Genomic DNA, 11,148 nt, shown 5'->3' on the forward strand with positions numbered 1-11,148 from the left:
GACGGTGGGGCGCGAGGGGCACCGGCCGCCGCTAACTCCGTAAACCTACACACATATTCACCGAGCCCGGTTGTGTTTGTGCTCGTTGTACGCGCAAGCGCGTGCGTGCGTTCACGTGTGTGTGTGTGTGTGTGTGTGTGTGTGTACATTCGGTTACGACGTCGCCCGCCGCGCAATTATAATTTATCGTCGCCGCCGCCGCCGCCGCCGCTGACGACCGTGGTGGCGTCGTCGTCGTCGCTGCACGTTCCCTCGCGCCTCCGCTTCTCGACGGTGCGCGCGCGCGCTTTAATAAATATTATTGTGATCGAGAAATTTTACGCGGGGGGTTTTTTTTTTTTTTTTTTATCGTTCTCCCTCTGTTTGTTTTGTTTTACGACACGGGATAAACATTTTGTTATTACCGAAACACTACAGTACCCCCATTACCTGCTTCCATCGCTCTTCACGCGTTCGTATTAATAACACCCAACGGGTACCGAACGTATAGGTGCACTCGCGCGCGCCCGTGTGTGGTATGTATTTAATATACATATACATATATATATATATATATTATTTTTTTTTTTTATGCGTATACGTGTTCCCGACCGTCTCAGTGCAAGAGAAGTCGACCGGCGGCGGGGTGGTCGCGTCGATAACGACGCTGCCGGCTCGGGAACAATGAGAAAAACGCGCGCGCGGCCAATCCGTAAAAGATACGGACGCGAGATAAAACGATATTTCAATCGTCGTCCCCGTCGGAAACCGTACGTTAATATTATGCGGCTGCGCGCGCCCGGCACCGGGTTCGTCTCGGAGAACCGGCTTTGGTTCTACCGTTGACGGATTAAAGCCCCGACGATATCGTCGACTTGTCGGATTCAACTTTTTGTTGTGACCCGGACACCGAAATCGGGCAGGCGATCGACCGCGGACGACATTGTTTCGATCAGGTTCTTTCGGCGCACTGTTTGGAGCCTGAGCATCGATCCTCCTCCGCGTTTCCTACGCGGACGACTCTGTTTTTACGTGCGCGGTCTTTGGTTATCGCCCCTACGATAAACGACGAACATTTAGCCAATAAATTCATCATTTACACCATTCTAATACGCTTCGCATTGTGCAGTGCATTGAAACGGATTTGTTAATCGTCAACGTTTCCTATGATATAATATTTTACCAAAAATATATCGTGAATGATGAAACTAATTCATTAGTAGCACAATAATAGGTTACCTGTGTACGCTTTTACACGTAACGCGGACAAAGTAATACTTACATATGTACGCGTCCTCGCTTAATAATTTTTAAATTGACAACAACCACACCTACAGCTGCGGAACGAATAGGAAAGCTTAACCGTTATAAAATACACACAAGTTCCCTACCTTGAAAAATATTTCACGCGACAGGTGTTATACACAGGTTTTTATTGATTGTAAAGTGAAAAAAAATTCATTATATTCAATCACGGACTATTTATTTTAATTTTTAAAAAAATCGTACATGTCATTTATAAACTATGACAAGCATAAAATCTATTCAAAGTTATGAGTTATAACTTATAACTAGGACTCAGAAGTTATTGCACTAAAAAACATTAAAATTTATTGCATTATTGTAGTAAAAAATAACCAAAATTGCACTTAAAATTTGCAGTAAATTTTTTTGAAATTAAAATGACTAGGTATTTATAAATAATTTTTACAAGTATTCTTTATTAAGACTTATCATATAACTAATGCGAATTATTTTACAAAATATTTTTAAATAAAAATTCATATTAATACTATAATAGTGGTTTTAGTCTGGTTTCCCAGGAGCCTACAAAAAAAATCACCAACAATTTTTTAAACGTTTTATTTGAATAATTTTTATTTTATTTTCAATACCTTAAGAATTATTTCACTACACGATAAATGACTAGTGCATCGTCTTATCAAATTATTATTATTATTTACTATCAATTATTATTTATTATAATTCTACTATTCTTACATATATTAATATCTAACACGGCTCCCATCGTTATTTTATTTCTTACATAATAAAAAATGAATTACATTACATTAAAAAGTTTCCTAAAATTTCCAGTATTATAAATTAGAAAAATCATCAAAATTCTAATCAAATCGAAAATATTAACATAGTTTCATTAATTTGATTTAACATTTTATTAAATTTAAATTTGTTCTTGCATGAGATGAATTTATAACCTACTATGCAATAAATTCAAACAAAAGAAAAAAATGTTGTATATGCAACAATTTCCGAAGCTCCAATAATTAATAATTATGACTATTTTAATCAATTTCGATGAACTATTAGCATTATTAGATTTATTTTGAAATACAAGTAGGTATCTTACATGTCACTAGCATAATATAACAGTATTGTAAGTAACAACATATCCAAGTACTTAATTATTTTGTTTGAATAAGTATGTTATTGATTAAAACGATTTTATATTTTAATTAAATTTATTCGTTTTTGTGTTCGGAATTTAAAATAAAAGTTCTCTTCACAAGATTGTATAAAAGAACACCATGTCTTCTTTCTTGATGGATTATTTTATTTTATCTTATGAAATATTAAAGATGTATAAGTATAAGATCTGGGTTTTTTTTTTAATCATCGAGATAGTTCAAAAAATTTCCTATGTAATTAAAATTTTTCTCACTACAACATCCTAAAAGTTACTAATTTCACTACTTAATGTTTCATTCTAAAGATGTTGCCCAGGAATAAAGTTATGTAGTTTTCAAATGCACACTATTGACCTTGGATTGAATTTTTATGTCCAATTATACTTTAAGTATATTAGGAACATAAAAATTAAATAATCGTTAAATTGAATGAATAATTTTGCCATTAGTATTTCAAACATAAGAAATAAGGTTATAAAAAGTAAAATTTTGAATTTCATAATGAAAATCTATAAATAGGTATATTACAATTTTATTAATTTGCAACTGTAAAATATGCCAAAGATAGACACAGAAGAAAACGGAAATAACTTTTACTCGATAATTGTTTGTAGCCTTGATTTTTTGAAATTCTGTTTAATATAATTGAAAATAAAAATGAATACTTTTTTGTAATAGTTTACATATGTACAGTACTGTTACAATATATTTTTTCCTTTAAGTTATCATCTCGAAGTGAACAGGTCCTGTTACCAATCAATGCAGTGGCTATATAAAATACATTGATAAATATTCTATAATATATACTATAGAATGAATATCAAAAGTTTTCATATGAAATTATTTGATCCAAGATTAAACAAACAAATATTTAAATATATAAAACAAACTATAAAACCAATAACATCATATTATATTGTTTGAATTGAAAATTGTTGTATTAAACAAGCCATAAGTAACATGTTAATGTATATTTTTATGTTCAGATGTATAATAGCCATGTTTAGGTTTGGAAAATAAACCTACAGTGGTTGGTAATTTTGTGACTACGTGGAAAGTGTATACCTATAATTGCAATTCAATTGATTTTTTGAATTTTATATGTATTTGAATATGAGTATATTCATTAATATACTTAAAAATATAAAAATTTAATTTAAAAAAATATTAGATAGCTGCGATAATTGTATTATGCTGAGTACTACTAAACTGAAACATTGTCAATATTGTTTATCGTAATCCAAAATTAAACTAATGATACAAAATTATTTCTTCCATACTGTAAGTTGTACCCGTAATGATATAAAACAAACATAATGTTTCAATAATTTGTACATTATGTTTAAGCTATATTAATATAATAATAAAAATAGCCAAAATTAATATAATTTACTGTATTGCAATTTTCGTCATTGTTTAGGACGCTTATAGGTTATCAAAACCGTACTATTATCTGATCAATATTTAATAATAGGCTTTCATGTCAATTTGGTTTTTAAAAGTAATCGTATATTTTCTATTGATACTTAACATTTTTCATTTTAATATTTTTTATTCTGAATTCTTTATTATTATTATTCTTTATTGACATCAATTTTGATGTATTTTATTGACATTTAATTGGAGCAATATTAATAGTGATCCTACTATTGCGTGACCAGAACTCCAAATCCAAATTATTGTATTAGTTGATTATTTGTATATGAAAAAACTCCTTAATATTATCTTTGGATTGACGCTTCGAACGATTTAACAAATAGTATAAACTCAATAGTATAGTACCAATAATATTTTGATTTTAGTATGTGTTTATAATATGTAATAATGCTGTGCGTTTGTTTTAAATAGTAAATTGACATAAGCCATCAAGAAAATAGTACATTATTCAAAACGGAATTAAATTCATTGTTGTATTTGTTTAGTAAAATAAAGGATGATATCCAGAAGAAGGTAGACATAATAATGAAGGAAATTTACTAATATGATTTTGTTTTAAGTTAAATAAGTATAATTAGTAGTCGTAATAATAGTAATAAATAGTAGTAATAAATAATAAATAATAAATAATATTGGAAATTAAAAATTAAAACAGACAATCACATGAACTATAAATTGGCTAAACGTAAAAAATAATAAAATTGCTTATTATAAATAGCTTACCTTGTATTAGTTAGACTAAATAAAATGTAATTGTCTTTTCTTGATATTGAATATAAAATATTTTTGGATTTAGAATAAATGCTATAGAGAAAAGAGACAAGCAATATTTATTTTACGGCATCGGTGTAGGCAAAAAATGTTCATTTTTTTTCTTAAAAATGACTAGATTTTTTCTTAAATTTAATAGAGTTTATTTAAATATATATATTATTACTGTTACACAAACTTATTATATGAGATATAAATTATTTTTATGTAGGGTGTATAAGAGTATGAGAAATATTTATTAATTATCATTTTACAAAAGAAAAATCAATCGAAAATTAAAAAAATATTCTTCTTCTTCTTCAGGTTTTTCAGTTTTTCGACTGATATCGCCAACTTACAACTCTCCTTCATTCAAAAATATAATGATAAATGATTTGTTACACCATTAAAAATCAATTCGACTTTTCCATACAGACTGCAATGAATAATCATAATTTGAATGAAAACAATTTGTAGTAATAATTTTACTTAAATTATTTCATACGTATTTTCTCGTGTAAGATAAAATATAACGTGGTTGTGGTAGTACAGAACATGATATTTAAAAATTAACCTACACAAATTTTAAAGTTTTATTTAACAAAAAAAAAAAATTGTGTATACAATTTAAAAAATTGAAATACAGATACAAACTATTTGGTGCGTAAAACCAATAATTTACGCTAGATAACACATTAAATAGAAATATCATAGGTGTACTCGTATGATTAATAATTTTATATTAACCATATAATTTGAAAATTATCAACATTATACGTATATACTTATATCTAACTACACAATTTCATAATTTTCAATATTTACTAATACGAGTATATCGATTACTCAAAATTACGTTTATTTTGAATTATTATTTGCTGTTAGATATTTTAATAGTGTGAATCTGTTGATCCTGGAACAGCCAGCAGAAATGAAATAATTACTAAGACATTTTTATTGCAAAAAAACTGAATGAATTGGAAATTTGGAAATAAAAATTTTGTTTCGCACTTATTTGTAAATAAACTATACCATACTATGCAAAAATAAATTGTTTTATCTTGTGTCATAATAGTCGTGGTGTTTAGTTTGATCAGCATTCAAGGGTTGTACGTGTCATCAATTCAACCCGAATCCTGTTTATACTGTGGTGTACATCAGCAAGCTTCGGTACTTCCGATATAACAGTAACTGTTAAATAGTTGGCAATCTCTGTTAAGGTTGCCGCTCACTTGTTTAAAATAGACCGGGCATGGGTACATCGGATCGACGGAAACGTCAAACAAATATTATATAATAGTACATTAAAATAAATGAGACAGTACATGCGGGTTTTAAGTTGGAATAGATTGAAATTAAACGTGATAGTACTTAAACCAAATATGTTTTCGACGTATGGGTAAATGAATTAGCCTAGCAGTACTACAGTCTACAATTTCGTGTCATAAAACACAATTATATAATAAAAATATAGAATGTTGTATTTTTAAATTTGTTAGAGGGAGGGGAAGTTTAAATTTTTCTAAAAAGTAAGTGATTTTATAATATTATAAAAAATACATATTAGGTATGAATTAATAATCATATTATTCTATTATTATAAATACAAATTAAGAGTTATTTAGAATCACATGATTTAAGTGAATGTTATTTTTCTCTGTACCTTCTTATCAAGTCATTTATGAATTTTGAAACTTTTTTTCTTCTGCGGGATGACCCCCTTTCGAAAATACGCCACTGAAAATATATTATACAAACGTGATACCTTGCTTTTATTTGTTGAAATTTAACACTTCTAAATTATAAGAGAAACTTATAATGGCTTCTAAAACATTTTTCTTGTCCAATTTAAAATCTCACCTAACTAAATAGAACTTTTAGTCTAGTTTTACTTTTCGAAACTTGGATCACAGAAAAATAAATAAAAAGTAACGTTACCATAACGAGGAAACTCGCTTTGAAGATCAAAGTTAAAATTTTTTTAAAAAACTTTATTGAAATAAAAACTTCCCGAATTTAATTACAATTCCAAACAGATGCATTATTCTACTTTACTAGGCATATTACTTTTTTTTAGGAAAACAGTGTGTATTTAAGTCTATTTAAGTATACGTAAACATAACCGATATGTCAAGCGTAAAGACTATACGCCGTCGTGATTTTTTTTTTTTTTTTTTTTTTTTATGACAATAGCTATACAGAATATGTATGTAAAAACGTACTATTTACATATTCAATGCATTAAGCGCGAATGAAAAAGAAAATGTTTTTGAAAGATGTGAGAAAATAATATTTGTATTCATTTAATTTATTTAAATTCAGACAATGTTACTATTTTAATAAATATTTACATGTTGATTATAGAATTATAAAGATCGTAACTACTCATACAAAGTATCGAAATGTTTTCTTTTTAAGGGATATCGTTCAAATAGTTCATTAGAATGGTATTTTTTTATTTCACACAATATACAGATTTAATTTGAATGTAATATTTAATGTCACTTTTTACGTAAAACTTTTTTAATTTTGTCAAGTATATAATAATCCTAATGTAACATTAATTTGTATTATGACCTATAAATACCATTTTACTAACTTTTAATGTTTAATTGATTTTTATTTATTTCCTACATGTTGTTGTGTTGGATTTGTAATATTAAAAATAGAACTAAACATAAAAAAAGAGTATACATATACAATTAAACTTCGTTAATATTATACCGTACTACACGAACATTTATTACGGTTATAAATTTTTTCTAATACAACTAAATTAAGGTTGAAACGTGTTTTTGTTATTGACTCTTCCGTTCGAGTGTTAATTATGTTCCATCGTGTATTAATATTAAAAATAATTTTGAATGTAAATTATAAAACACTCATTGAAAAACGAAGGATATTATTTACTGGTGAATACGGATTCTAGGAAGAGTCTTAACTTGTTTTATATGTATCAGTTATGATGACCTATTGCTAATGAGTTAAGTTCGTAAACAGTAAAAAGGTCTCCAGGTCAATCAAAGTAAATTATTATTTATATTTTATAATGAATTGATAACAGTTTTTGAACATATGCTCGTATTAATATGCAATCTATGTTGAATAGATTTTTTACTAGATCAATTTATTATAATAATTAACAATAACATAGTTTGTGACTAACAACTAATGGGCAGTGGTGCTTTAATCGAAACCAGTGTTTTCTTCGTAGGCCTTCGACTGTAATTATTTTACAGGACTTTTTTTTCATATATTGATACCGGGTGACCTTAATTCTAGAACCTTTGGTACTGTGATTTTTTTTTACACCTATTTCCTGTTAAAAACGGCAAATAACACGTGTTTGACTGCCACTGCCATAGATATGAGTTAAATTAAATTGGATTTTCTCATTATTTACAACATGTCAAAATAAAACTGTTGTGTACAACTTATGTTACACGGATTATATTATAATTATTATTTAAATTTAAAAGTACAAAATTAGTCGGTGCTATTTAATGCTATTCAATGTAATTAACCAGGCGTTGCGGCCTCTTGTACATTAATGAATAAACTAAAATATTGCATATCATATCGAAAACTAAAAGTCGAATGATGTTTAATCAATATCGTTGAGTATCAAAATAAACACTCTTGAAAGCTCTGACACACCCTTTCAGACCATTACATTACTTTTGTAAAAATCAATCATAATTCAATTGACAATTGCATATGAGTGTATATACGAGTAGTTTAAATCAGTCACATCCGTACGAAACAGACTATTATTACATATGTCTTTACAATACATTTATATACATGTTTTACGATTTTTTCACTCATCCATGAATTTAATATTATATATTCACGAACTAATACATACGCAATATTCAATTTCGATAGTATATATACATACATGAAGCGATTTGTTTTAATTATATTCGGCCATTATTTTAAGAAGATCAAATTTGATTTTAAGCACAGCAGTAGATTAAATGATAATCCACTGGAGGAAATATTTTGGTGGTATTAGTTTTTTAAAATCGACTTCAATCGATTTCATTCGATTCAAGAAAAGTTTTTACTTATATGTAAAAAAAAAAAAAAATCTTGAGGATATATCTTGCTATCTGAATTTCAAATTCTGAAATGTGTACTTTAGCAATATTATACATTAGGGATGGCGAATAGAAAATGTACAACTTACAATTATTTATTATAACAAAGACAAATGTAATTTTTTCAGAAAATATAATTTGATAAAGAAAAGCATAATGACACGTATTTTATTATAAAATACTATTTGGTTGTGTACATTTATCATACTAATTTTCGTCTTATCGGAGTAGCACTTTTGTGGCTTTGTTGTTTGGAATAAACTGGAAAGCAACGGGTTTATTGTGTTCTGGAATAACATACGCCCCCGCTGAATTGTGTTATCTCCAATTCATAATTACGAAAGATCGTGCAATCCCCATGTTCTTTTGTTTCTCATTATATGATTAAATCTACCCGGGCTGATTTACACTCAAGGCGACGAAATACTGCCGGACATCTGGTACGTGTAAAAAGTATAAATCTGTCATGTTGAACGTGTACTGCGTTTAGACCATGTAGTTCGAGATGACAAATTTCTATACGACGTTCTCATTAAGTAAAACATGAAATCGTTATTTATTGTTCAATCAAACTATCAGGGCCGAACTTCGGTCTAGGTAGACTAGGTAGTTGCCTGTGGGTCCGCACCTTTCCAGCTTTCCAGGGCCCTCAGCCAAACACCGAAAAAAAGAAAAAGAAGTTTTCTCACCAAATGGATCAACACGGGGATATATTTCGTGTTATACTTTGAGTCAGAAATAATGCAAGCAGTAGACTAAAGTGAAATCATACGTTCTTTTACAGCAAAAAAAGTTCGTTGTGTAACAATTTAAAAATTATTTTAATTATTAAGTAAACACTATCATTAAAATTGTCAATTTATTTCATAAATATGTTCTTCTATATTTAATACATATGTTTTATAATTATAATAATTATAATATAATTTCTTGTTAAATTACGTTGAATATATAAAAATTAAAAGCAATGTTATTAATATATATTTAAATGGGCCCTTATTTAGTAGCTGCCTTGGGATCCTGAGACTTTTAAGTTCGGCCCTGCAAACTGTCGATACAATAATACATGGGTTGAATGTAAGAATATCAGAATATTTAATTCAGCAAGTTTTCGTTATTTAAACAAAATATTGACACATCATTCGTTTTAACTCGTTTGCGATACAATTCAATCAAAAAAACTTTTACAATAATTAACCGAAGATTTTTCACCGATTTATTTGAAGCGAGCTGAGCACGTTTTCTCCTTCTTCGATTCTGTCAATCAGCTTTTGAGAAATCAAAAGAAAAATTCGTCCGTTTCTACCGTTTGCCAGTTAACGTGTCATACGTGTCAACATTTTATTGTGTGTTGTTATTATTAGATATATTGTAGATACCACCTACGTTACGTCAATCGCTTCAGTGTGTACAGTTTATTACATGCGCGCTAGGAATGTTTCAGTTGTATTGCATACAATCAAACCAGTAATTGTACATTGATAATAGGCCGTGTTGTGTTGTGGAAACTTGAGTGAAAAATATTGTTTCAAGGTTTATAAATGTATGTGTATGTACAATAAACGTACGTATATGCATTAACGTGTTTTTCAAATTTATAAATAATTTTATGAGCTCTGTACTCTCTGTGTTGCGAAACAAGTCCGGAGATGTTTGCCAAATGTCGAAAATAAATCAACTCTTGTTGCGTTTTCCACACTATTTGGTCGTAAAAATTAAAAATGCATACGACTGTTTCTGTGCGCGTTAAAATTTGTTCAACATTTTTTTTTGTTCAGTATTATACATTGTATGGATTATATTTTAATTGTATAAAATAATGAATGATTTGTTTCTTTTTTTCTGCTACTGTAGTAGAATACTGCAGTTACTTTCTCTCTCTCTGTATCTATATATATATATATATATATAATTTAAGTTAGGTTGGATATACATTTCTTTCTCTTTCATTATATCACCTTGCGCCGTCTACCGGTGACCTATTCCCGCCGTTGTGGCCGGGTGTGTTCCAAAAAAACCGACTGTGGCTGGCTAAAAGGGTAAAGTGTATTATTTTCCCGGGTTACAACGGTATCATTCGATGACGTGGGTTATTCTATACACAATACCTTTACCGTCCTCGCGGGTTTTAACCGACCTCGTGTTTGACCTAATAATAATGAATGTAGAACAAGACGTGAGTAAGTATTGTATTATAGCTGTTGACTTCGTGTACACACAGGGAAATATTAAATTTACATCGGTTGCAGACAATTATTACCATGACATGGCTGGTCGATTTCAGCCATCGTATTATATTTCCTTCGAGATGTATAAATATATGTTCAACATTTGTATTCACCTCCGTCGATATTATGGCTCAATAATATTTTTTAAAATTCCATTTGACAGTTATTGTAGAAATTTATTTTTTGCCATAATTTTCAATAACTCCTGCAAATACCGATTCA

The sequence above is a fragment of the Sipha flava genome, unplaced genomic scaffold (assembly GCF_003268045.1).
Source record: "Sipha flava isolate LNK unplaced genomic scaffold, YSA_version1 127_pilon_pilon, whole genome shotgun sequence".
In the NCBI taxonomy this organism is placed as follows: Eukaryota; Metazoa; Arthropoda; class Insecta; order Hemiptera; family Aphididae; genus Sipha; species Sipha flava.